This window comes from Egretta garzetta, unplaced genomic scaffold (assembly GCF_000687185.1).
Source record: "Egretta garzetta isolate BGI_Z169 unplaced genomic scaffold, ASM68718v1 scaffold425, whole genome shotgun sequence".
Taxonomy (NCBI): domain Eukaryota; kingdom Metazoa; phylum Chordata; class Aves; order Pelecaniformes; family Ardeidae; genus Egretta; species Egretta garzetta.
The window spans coordinates 4240614-4253179 of record NW_009259796.1 but is presented as its reverse complement, the minus strand read 5'-3'; positions in this window follow the sequence as shown (position 1 = coordinate 4253179).

Here is a 12566-nt window from a genome sequence, read left to right as displayed (position 1 = left end):
ATGTCCTTCATTTTGCTAATATCCTTCTTTTACTGCAGGGTCCCAAACTGGTCACAACACTCCAACCTTGGCCTCCTGACAGCTAAATACAGGGTGATCATCTCTTCCCTCAACTTTCCAGCTATGCTCTTGCTAATGTAGCCCAACACACTGCCAGTTTTCATTGCTGCACAGGCACACTGCTGACCAATGGTCCATTTCCTGTCCACCAGGATGCAAAGGTACAACTGCATGGGGTTGTTACTTTTCAGAGGAGGTCTTCACAGTTGTCTTGGTTAAACTTCAGAAGCTTTCTACCAGTACTTTCCTCTACCTTGCTGAAGTCCTTCTGAATTGCAGACCTACTCTCCAGAGTATCAACTGTTCCCTCCAATCATTGTGTACTTAGTTTGATTTCCTTCATCTATCGTTAGATATAAAAAAGGTATCTAGAGGCATCTTAACCAACATGCTAACAAGGAATAAATTTGGTATGCACATAATTGTATCAGACAACCACAGATTAAAAAAGAAACATGACATATTGAGGAACAAAAGTCATAGACTGAACAATAAGGCCTAATAACCTCGGATAACAGCATAGATACATACAAGAAGAGTTTTATAACTTATGAGATGTGTCATAACCATTAATATGGCCTGAAGAAAGAACGCTGTTGCAGCTTGTCACAGAGCCCATTGAAATCCTGGTTTGGCAGTGTAGATATTTTTCCCTGCTGGCACAGAGCCCCTCCAGGCTGAGGAACAGATGATGAATGCTCCCTGACATGCAGAGATAAACTTCCTCAGTCATGCTAGTATTCCTTACATTATTAATTGTTCAGTCATTGCCACAAAACATTTTATCAATAGTTTGGAAAAGCTTCACAGCATGAACAGTAAGACTTCGAATCAGAAATGCGACTTTCTCTTCACCCCCAAACCAAAATCCTAGACATTTTCTATAAACCTGGTGGATTGAAATATGGAAATGCATTTCCTGAACTGAAGATTACCATGTTGATGAATAAGTCAAGTTTTCTCAGGTCCATAGCAAGCACTATCCACATTTCAAATTCCCCCAAAGAAACAAGAATCAAGTCCTCAATATTAGAAGAGCCATTTTTCTGTTCTTCCCAAGTCAGACTTCTCCTCTTATAAAATAATCATATGAAATAAGACAAGGGTATTTACTGAATTCACTTAATCACTATTTGCTTTAATAAGCAAAAGTCTACTTCTAGGTACCAGTTTTTAAGGTAGTCTTCACCTACAAAGTTTAGTTCATCCTCAGTAACTCATATGGTCTTTGATACAGCAAACAAATGAGACAAATCCCTTCAAGATGCGTGCTTCACTTGATTTGCTCTTTACTGCGAGACTACACATGGCTCAAGATAATGAACATTATAAACAAATCAGTCTTCAAAAAAGAACAAGTTCTACTGCACTTAACATACATGGCTGAAAGTCAAATGGATTACCACTGAACTTGCAGCAGCATTTCATGTATCATACACAGCCTGTAAGGACATCTGTGCTACCTGCTGGCCCTAAATTCTCAAGCTTTTTCTCTCATTACTCTTTTGCAGCAAATTGCCAGAATTGCCCAACAGCGTTCTTTTCCCAATAGTTTTGCCTAATATTTTTCCTCTACGTTTTTTTTTTTACCCCAGGAGAGCCTGATAGTAAGCCTGAGTAGGTAATTAGCAACTCTTCTCTTCCACAAAGATTCTGATAAGTAGGATTTTCTTCATCTTTCAACTAAAATGTTTTGTTTGTTATGGGGCATCTGTTAACAAGATGGGAACATGATGGTGACCATGAAAGCTTCACAGACAAGAACTTGATTACATTGCTAAAGGTAAACTCAGATAATGCACAATACATCACAATACCTGTCCTGCACAACTTTGCTTAGCAGCTCCAACATCTCAAGAATGAGTCAAAAGCTTTTTAGGAGGCCTCGCTATCAGATAAGAAGGTAGAACTATAGTATCGATATGTTGCAACAGAAAAAGGGCAGCAGAAATAAGCTGAAGAAACTGATGGTGCTCTGCAGAAACTTCTTGTTGATGAACTGCTTTAACCTTTTAAATCTCAGCAACTACCCAGGAGCATGGACACAGAAGCAGCAGAAGGAATGAAATATTTCAACATTTGAAAACTCAAATATGTAGTAAGGTCAGGAAGTGGAACCATAAATGTAACCATCAAGCAACCAACTGCAAAGGATACAAGATAGGACATCCTTCCATCTAAACACTACACTGCCCTATCAGCCTCAAGATCTGGAGTTCCTAGTCAGATCCTAAGGAGTCATGACAACTTTTCTTTTAGAAGCTGTAAGTAATAACAATCTGAGGAAGAATAAAGAAATTAATCCCCCATTTGGAACGACACCCCTTATCTACCTCAAATGCAGCCAATATAAAAGGGTAGCAGTGCCTGAACAACTGAGAGTAAATGCCACCAGATACCCCCAGTACAGGGCTCTCAGTGTATGTTCAGAACTGATACAGCATGACTTAACCGCCTGTACGTTAAACCTCCTATAAAGTAGAGGCAAACAGAGATCAGAGTACTCTGCAATTAATCAAAGAGCATTCTTTACAGACATCATATGATCTTAGTATGAATCCTGTGTTTGCTTTGATTTCAGAAAAACCAAGGCAATATCTGTCCCTATTTTTTGTAATTTCCTTAGTTGCTAACTTACACCTACTACAGTTAGAAAAGTACTGTTGTGTCCAAACCACCATAAGATGGCAAAGCCTTTATAACAAGAGCTCACCATGTTTCAGAAGAGCTAAGGACCATTCACTCTCTACAATTCCAGCTGTAACAGGCAGATCATCTTTACTGAAGCCAGAGGAAATTTTCAGATTTGCTATGAAGAACTCAGCAAGTATTTACCCTTTTTGTCCATTTCAGAAGCTGAATATTTTGGTAATACACTTTCACAAAATCAGAATGCTCTATTTGACAGTCAGGAGGGCGGTTGCAGCTTTGTTGCAATAGACAAATTCTGAACTTGAATATTTTGTTTAGCTATTAGTTGTACACACATACATGTATCTCACACCCGGTTACCATAAGTGTATTTTACATGTAAATGAATAGTTTTATTGTGTAGTCTGATTGTTCCTTCATACTGCAAAAAAAACCTCCACAAAAAACCAGTCTTTGTTTGCCCTTTATGCCTTTGCACTGAAGCAGCCAGTCAAACGAATCCAACCTCAAGATAACAGAGTACATAAGTATGAGGAGTAGGAGAATACAGAAATACAAGGTAGTGGTGTTTTCCTCCAATTTATTGTTTTCACATTTGGAAAAGCCAGTCTCCTTTCTTCTTCATCCCTCAAGTGATAATGGGTAATCTATTAAAAAAAATAATAAGCATTCTGAATATTATAACATAAGAACTACAAAATGCATATGGTACACCCACAGCCCTGGAAAAGGTTTAAATATTCTTTGGGTACATTTAGTATCTTTTCTCCCACTACTTTTAGTCACCAGGAGATTTTTAAAGACCCTGGGTTTTCATTCATCTATCAATGCTAATTGCAGGTAAGCCATTTCTCAACCAAACAGGAGCTTACATATCCTTTATTAATTACATACTTAAGTTTTTCATCTCAAATCAGCTGCAAATATTTTCAAACATAATCTTGCAAGAGCAATACTTACAATATTTTCAATAGTAGGCACATTTAACACTTTGTCTTGTCATTTTTCGTCATTCATTTGGGGATAAATAAGTAGAATAGAATAAATAGGCAGATACATTCTTCAAAATCAGACACTTGACAAAAGAAAGCGCTCCAGAAAGTTAAATGAGTACTTTTAAAAATAATTCTCCACAAACTGGAGATTCTTCTGGAGAACAATCCTGTAGAGAGGCTGTGCACATGTGCGTATATTTTTTAAACAGACTCCAATTTAGCAACATACAAATTCAGCCAGAAGTTGCATCCTCAGTGAAACATCAGAGATTCCTCAGTCATCTTAAACAGTTTTTATCCTCAGTAACAACCCTGGCTGGCAAAGCCAATACGTTTGTTCTATTCTTGTAGTGTGCCTTATCTGATCAAATACTGATACCTATGTGTAGATACCTGAGTTAGTCATCTAAATCACCTTTGGAAACAATAGAGCAGAAACACACTATTTCCAGGGTGCAGTTCACCTTATCCTGACACATACGGCTAAAACAAATCAAGAGGCACTTGGGATACAACTATGAATCTTTCATTAAGATTTGAAGGAGCCTAAGCCTAAGATCCGCCTTAAGAAGAGAGAAGGCTACAGAGTAGTGATGAACTCTGTAACTCCTGTTTAAGGAAGTTAAGGAAGATGGGGCCTATTTCATTAATTTCTGAACTCTTTATACAGACAGGAACTCCAACCAACTTACATCAATGCAACAAGTCCAGGAAAGACAAGATATAACTATGTACATTAATATATATAATTATATACACATTTCCAGTTGAGCAGTGAGTCTTTTTAATGCCTTTTGCTAGTCCCAGTTAAGACCTCAAGGCCCAACACTTCTCCACCTGCATTATTTTTCTTCTTCATCTACCCAGCTCTTACTTACGTCATCTTAAAGTATATTAGCAACAGCATGCTACATAAAATCAATTATATCGAAATAATAGAGTTCTTTACACTGAAGTTCACCAGAAGAATCCAGTCAAATGCAAAGTCTGACTACTTTCCCAAAGTACTCCAAAGAAACAAAACCACCACACGCACGCTGCACCTTTCTATCTTAGCAGTAAGCAATAGTCTCCCATTACTGCCCACTGACAGCAGCCATAGCAGCAAGGAATCACTGGAAAGCACAAAGCAGTTGAGGGAGCCCTGAACCCAGCTCGGATCGCTGCGGCAGCGAGGAAGGTGAGAGAAGAGGCTCAGGGGGTAGAGACCACGGAGCAGAAAACCAAATCCCATCTCCCTGCTCGAATTCCACACCTCTGTTTTGTCAGGCAGAAGGAACAACATTCACAGCCAGAAGTCAGACTGAATACAACACGCCTTTCCCTTGTACCAAAGGAGCTATTTCCATTCAAATTTCAATCCACGAAATGTCATTCTAAACATCAGTACACAAAAAGCTGTTACATGTTCTACAGCATTACACAAGTTATACATCTGCTTAAAAATAATTACAAGATCACTAATAATTGAAGACTAGGACATCTAAAATGCACAGAAATGTTGAGTGTTTCATATCCATGTGTTCCTACTTAAATTAACATCTGGTGCCCAGAAAGATGGAAAATCTGGAATTCTCTTGCACATAACTTGTTTTTTTAAACTTTGTCAGATGGAATACATTTCACTACATATGGCTTCTCCAATTTCTCTTTGTATTATATCCAGCTTAAAATACAAAAATACATTCTGGAAGTTTAGAAACGTCAAAATCACATTGCGCAAACTGATCATCACTAGCTCTGCTTTGTTTATTCATAGAAAATCGTCAGCAGTAACGACTGTTACTGAAGGCATATCATAGGTTCATGAAAAGAAAAAAGGTAGTTTGTACACGTGTGCTGAGTACTGTTAGACTCTCTCTGATGCAAAACCACAATACAACTATTTAAAGCCCCATTACTATTGACATATGAACTCTAAAAATCATTCAAGAGCATCATGCCTGCAGATTGTAGAGTCTTAGAATTTCAAACAGAAAACTTAGAATACCAAACAGAAAGCCTGATTTACATAAAGAGTCACACCACACGAGTGAGTCTGCCAACCATCTGACAGGCATTTTCTCTGTTCAAAACCTCCTCTCATTCATAAAACACTTGAAGGGAATATTTTGCAGCAAATGATTTCCTTAGTCTATCCTTGTGTCTTGTCAGTTTGAAAATACATCACCCCATACCTTAGACTTCTCCTCTACGCAAGCATAAGTTACGTACAGTGCATCACTAGGTCTGAGGCCTGGCTACTTTTAATTTTCACAAAGTAAATGTTAACCATAAAGTAATTATTCTGCTGCATATGCAAGGACTCCTCTTGAAGAGATCATCAGGAAGGCAAAACAATGTTTTAGTCTGCTTTACTGGACTGCTTAATGTTGTTTAGTTTATGATCATAACGACAACATCTACTATTTCTCATGTTCTTGATCTAATCTTTTAGTCATATGAAAGAGTAGCAACAAAACCAGGATTTATATTGTGTGACAGAGAATTATGGAAAACTTCTGCAGATATTAAAATAATGTTACAGTCCACATGCTAATCTGCATTTCCTCATAATGGTCTTCCATTGCAGACAGCTACTTCGCTGTTACTTTTGTTACAAATCTGCCACTATCAAAAAGCAGACCACCTAAATTATTACCTAAACTCACAGGGATATCTAAATCTCAAATGAGCAGCACAGTATCTTCTCAAAAAGATCACAAATGCATTTACACAGTTTAAACTTCTATACATGGTTTTAAACTGAATTCTGCACATACAAGTGAGAGAAAAAAGAAGTAAGTTAGTCAGAATTTATTCTATTTCCTGCCCACATAAGCGTAAGGCCCTGTAAGACATAACATTAAGTAACCACATGGGGGTTTTGGTGGGTGGTTTGGTTTTTTTTTGGCACTCCCTTATGACACTTCAGTATTTGCATCTCCTTGAGATACTAAACCAATTGATTTAGCCAGAAAGGCCTGCATCAAGATCCAAGCAAAGGGTTCTTGGCTCTGTAAACCATAATTTCAGTAGGAATGTTTCTGTAGTCATCAATGGCAGTTAGACATTTTCCCTTCTTTTTTCCTCCCAAAGCAGGTTATTAGGATGGAGTTTGCTTTGGGGACTTTTTACAATGATTTACTACAGTAAAAATGTACCAATAACTTTTTAAGTCATATTGTTTACTGCACAAAGTAAGAACAGCAGAAATGGTGACTCTAAATAACACAGTTCTGAGTACAAGGTTGTCAAGAAGCTAAGCCAAGACAGCTAAATCAGCACATTTGCTATTTAGTGGCCAATGATTTCACAGATGCATATGGGTAAAAACAAAGCTACCCAAAGCCCACCTAGCCCAAGACAGACAGATTGCTATTTTATAGTTGCCACCTTCCTAATGAATATTTTATTTGCAATCCCTGCTTTCCAGAGATTTTAACATTGATATTCTTCCCTCTCAAAATAGAAAACTATCATCTCCATAACTTTAGTTCTTAATGTAATTACACGAGAGGTGCTTAGCCAACTTAAGTGAGACACTCCAGGGTAAAGAGCCAAACCTCTTCAAATCTATATTTAAAACTTGAATGACTGTAAGAGCTTGTATAATTACAGTTACATTGCGGACACACACATAAATAAACTGTCCTAATTCTGCAACTACACACTGAAGATCAGTTGCACAGGTTTAATTAATATCAGTTCCTCAGCAATTGATCCTGCTGCTGTGCTACAGCAATGTTATGACAGCTTGCAGATTCTGTTACTACTTCCACTGTAAGCTCCCTTCTCAGTGTGGGGTTTTTTTTTTTTAAAACATTCCCAGATAAAAACCTTAAAAAGACCAAAACCAAAGAAATTAACATTTTAAGTTCCTATTAGCAATTTGAGATAGAGATAAGATTTTTCAGTTTGCTGTTACTTAACATAAATCATAATCAAACAACGAAGAAACAGAATCACCACTAAAAAACCCTAACTTTTGTAATTCATAATTAGGACAGCCAACTTTTTTTTTTTTTTTTTTTAAATTAAAACAATTTAGGTGCACTAACCAAATCAAGACAACCTGATTTAAGGACACATTTCTCTAATCTCCATTAGGAATGATTGTAACAACTTCCTATTAAATTTGAAAAGGCTTAAAAAGATTTCAGTGCGAGGCATTTTGATGAAACGTATTTGAGAGGGATCGTCAACGAAACTTCTTTACTCTAGTACAATTACCTAGAATAAAATGCTCTAACATTGGGTCCTATCTTTCAATACATCCCCCCTTTCTTTATGTCAATTTTTTTTTTAATTTACATTTGAAAGATACAGTCACAGATTTTAAAAGTAAGTAAATCACTGACTAGACACCGAGTAGAACAGCATATTCACTGTAATCTCCACAAAAAATGAAGAATTAGGAATCTAGAAGCACTCTGATTAGGAGCACCAGGTCCTGGCAGGATGGACAGAGATATACACATGTAACTCACCAGCATCCCACTAAGATTGTCCTCCACATCACTACCGTTCAGCTATGAAAGGTGCTGTTCTACAATCACATACTGGAAATCATAAACATAACCACCACATAAACATGAAAAATAATAATTGCAAACTTACAAGCATATGTTTGGCAGCTTTCTCTTTCAACTTACTGTATATTTTTCTGTTCTTCTGCAATACTTTCCACCATGCCTTGCCAAGTAAGTTACAAACTTGCTTTTCAGTCCCAAACACCAAGGACAGAAGCCCAGACCAAACATTTCTTTGGAAATTCCTCCTAAAAACAGCTAAGTAAATCTAAGCAAAACGAACAGATTTTGTATGCAAGCAGAGTTCCTGGTCACATACCTCAACACCTTAAATGTGGCCGAGTTTACCCACATGAGCAGCCTCAGTGATTTCAACGGTACCATAACCACACACAGATTACCCCACGCCATAAGCACACGCTGAGGAAGGGGGGTGAAGCTGCCGCCGGCAGTACGGTAAGGCAGCAGGTTAGGAAGTCAGCTGCACCACAGCACTGCGCCCACTGCAAGTCAGCACAGAAAGGACAAGTTTACCCATGTTCCGATTTCTGTTTTCTTCAGAAAGTAATAAGCAGACCAAAGTACACACGTTAGGCACATACACTAGTTTCTCTGACTACTGAATAAGACCTATTCCAAATAGGTTAAATAAGTCCCTTTCTTCTATTACTCTTATTTTAAAGTGACAAAACACTTTGTTACCTGGGAAACAGATGCTTAGTGACCAGATTTTGGTTACACACTACTAAAGAAGAGAGAAAAAAAATTCCTAAATCTAGAAAGCCACAAAGTGGCCTGAGTGACCTATTCAGCCTGCATGCCTACAAAAGCACGCAACGGATCTCAGCTGGCCCCACTTAGACAAGAATCAAAGCCACCGAAGAAAACCAACACAGATAAAGGGAACTTCAGCGACCAGCCAGCCTTACTTACACTGCAGGCCTGCCTAGACAAAGCAGTGCTTTAGTTCAACCTATAGGGAAGACTCCTCAGACAAATCCCTTTGAAGGGAAGACACTATAACCACCAGTTCCACCCAGAAAACCCATGATCTACTTTTACCAAGAATGGCAATGGTTTCATTTATATTCTTTCAGCTACCTCGTTTATCCATCATCTGTTCTGCAGCTGGGGTCTTGTGAAGTGAATACAAAATTGAACATGAAAAAATGTTAAACTCCAGCAACAGTGACAGATAAGCACAAAGAAATGATCGCAAAAATACACAGCTTTTTACTGATGTATTTTTAAAGACTGGAACAGACTGAAGTTTTTTCTAGAGAGTTCTTATAATCGCACATATCACAAGCAACAGAATTTTGCTTTTTCTATTATTTGTTTTTCATCAAGAGCGTTAACTGTTACTTAGAGCAGATATATTTCCACATCACAAACTTGCTTCTCCTTTCTAAAAATTTAGGTTCAGAATGACCATGTGGCTGCTACAGCGTAAACCTCACTCATTAAGGGAAAATGTTCTTTATTTACGAGAAGAAAAATAAACCCAAAACATCACTGCAAAAGCCTGTTCCATTAAACTCTGAAACTGAAATTCTCATTGTTTAAAGATAAGGAGAAAGTATTATTTCACAATACTATTTGCATATTAAAAACACTCCAGGAATTCCTGACTATATACTTAGAACTTGCCAGCACAGCTCAGTTCTGACCACTCAAGGACTGCTCCAAGGCCCCTCCCCAAGCAACTTCTTCATTTGATGGGAAGTCATCAACACACTGCAGGAGAACTGCAAACACATTTTCTTGCTAGATCTTTGGTCTGTCCATATTTGACAAGAGGGATTCATTAAGGAAAAGCATGCTATTTCAGCCAGATTATTTTCAAAGTTTCAAAGGAAGAGTGGACTTAAAAAAATATGATTGCAAATTCACAAAAATATTTCAGAACTCATCGCCTTTTCCATTACCCTTTTCAAAAAACAGTTTCTAAACCTCAAGTTTTCAACCCCAAACTGATCTGGTATGTCATAAGTTTACAAACCTAGTGATGCAATAGGCCATCATTTCTTCAGGTTTTATAATTCAAAGATTTCTTTATCTACTGGGCAGGAGGGAGAAAAAGCATGTCTTACTATGAAATAACCAACCACGCTTCTGACATGAATCTTTATAGCCATTATTATCTAATCACATATCAGCAACTCAACAGTGACAGACCATGCCCCCTTCATATGCATTTTAAGCAGGCAAATACACCTTTATTTCTTTGATTTGGGTAACTATGATATTCCCAATTACATCTCAAAGCCAAAAGAGATCAATGTGAACTTCATGAGAAACAGATAAGCAAGACAGCCACGTGTCTGAAGCGGTTATGTAGCAGCCTGTTTTTAAAAGATTTAACTAGCTCCCTCTGAAAACAGGGATTTGGTGACTCAGGATCTCTGATTCACCCATGTCCTCCCAGTTCTCTCTACAACTCTAAGGAAGTAAACTATGACATTTCTATACACCATATGCCTCCCAACAGGTTTATTTAACTGCTCCAACAGGTATACTGATGGGAAGGACGGAGACTACACCCACCTGCTCAGCAAGGTCAGTAGAAAGCTGCAGCTCTGCTTTGCTGTAAGATAAGGAACACAGCACAGGAAGGTGCTTCATGTCCACACTACTCCCTGCAAAAACACTGGGACTTTGCAATGACCTTGCTCTACACTAGTGTCGCTGCCATTCCTTAACAAAACCACTGCAGTAAACTTCATTTAGAAGGTTTCCAGTATTTGGGTTAGGTAATTCATATGAACACTAAGAATGACCAAAGTTCTAACAGTAAATACTAATGACTAATAATGAAAAATATGAACTTCTCAGAAATACTACAGGATCTTTACTTCATGATTTTAAGGACTTCCTATCAGTTAAAGTTTGGAAGGATGTTTTGGTGACATCAAGTGATTACACCATCAGGCTTTCTGCAATTTCTACAAAGGTAGTAGCATCAGAGACTGACAGAAAGACCACAATGTACCAGAAGACCCTGACAAAGGGTTTTCCACAGTTTCTCTCCTTGACTGAAAGGGATCAAGAGGGGCAAAAGGACAATGATACAAAGTGAGTTCAAATGAACTAGTATGGTTCAAATGAACTACTACATCTTAACTTGAAAGGACAGCAGCATACTTCTCACAAATTTTAGTCACAATTTCTTGCTTTCTCAAGTGTATACTTTAGTAATTAAAAAAATTGGTTAAATTAAGCCAATCTAAGACTGCATTGTCACCAGATGGGATAGATCCACATTAAACACAGTTGTACCAGAAAGTACATATACTAGCAACCACGTCCAAATCGGGGCAAAGTTTTGTGGAACAGCTAGGCCAATGTAAAAGCTCCCTACTGCTTCAGGGGAGGTCTCACTCCCCACTGCCTTCCTCTGGCCTTGCTTCTGACAGTAGTTTCCTCTTCCTCCTCCCCACAAGCTTTAGCAGGTTTCACACCCCTTGCAACGCTGACTTAAGTCACTAACCTAGCAGAAAACCATGCAGTCTCTTCTGCCAGGGCAGCTAGCTCATTGAAGGATCCAACAATACAAGTCACGGTCACCAGAAAAACCCATGGCAGAGGCAGCCCAGGACAAACTGGCAGCAGAGGCAAAGGAGGGAAGAACAGGAACTCCAACTCCTGCCAGGGGTAAGCCATTCAAGCCTTCTTCTCCAACTTCCTCCACATCCCAGAACCACGCAATTGCTAAAGCTGACACAAAGAGGAGGCGTGAACACACAGCCAGAGACCAGAGGAAGAGCAGGACTATTTCCCTCAACAGCCAGAGCTCACCCAGCCGGTGCCAACCACAGAGCCACAGGCGCTCCAAACATGGGCGCAGCACAGGACAGGAGGGGCAGAGCAGTGACACATCACATCAAGGCACAGAGCTGTCTGCCCCTCCATCAGCTAGCAGCGTGCCCCCAGCCACGGGAAGTGGGCCTATGTGCGCAGACCAGTCACGCATCCAACAGAGAGGCAGAATCGTGTTGAGTAGATACCATGGTGCAATATATATATATATAACATAAGCAGAAATAAATTTAAAGCAATGACAGACAAGTGGTCACTCAAGTGGGGAAAAACAAAAGCCCTGGTCTGACAACGGGAAGTTAAGATTACGCTTGTTTAGTACTGGCACCCCAACAGTGGGCAGACTGAGTATGGACGCAAGCAGCAGACACTGTGCTTACGCTTCAGCTCTGAAGAACGGAGATGGACCACCGCGGAGTTTGTGCTCTTGAGCCTGAGCGGGCATTGCTGCGGCTGCTGAGCATTTCCTGCGCCTTACTGCCTGCCGCCCCTTCCCCCTCCCCAGCCCCACGGCGGGTGACCCCAGCTG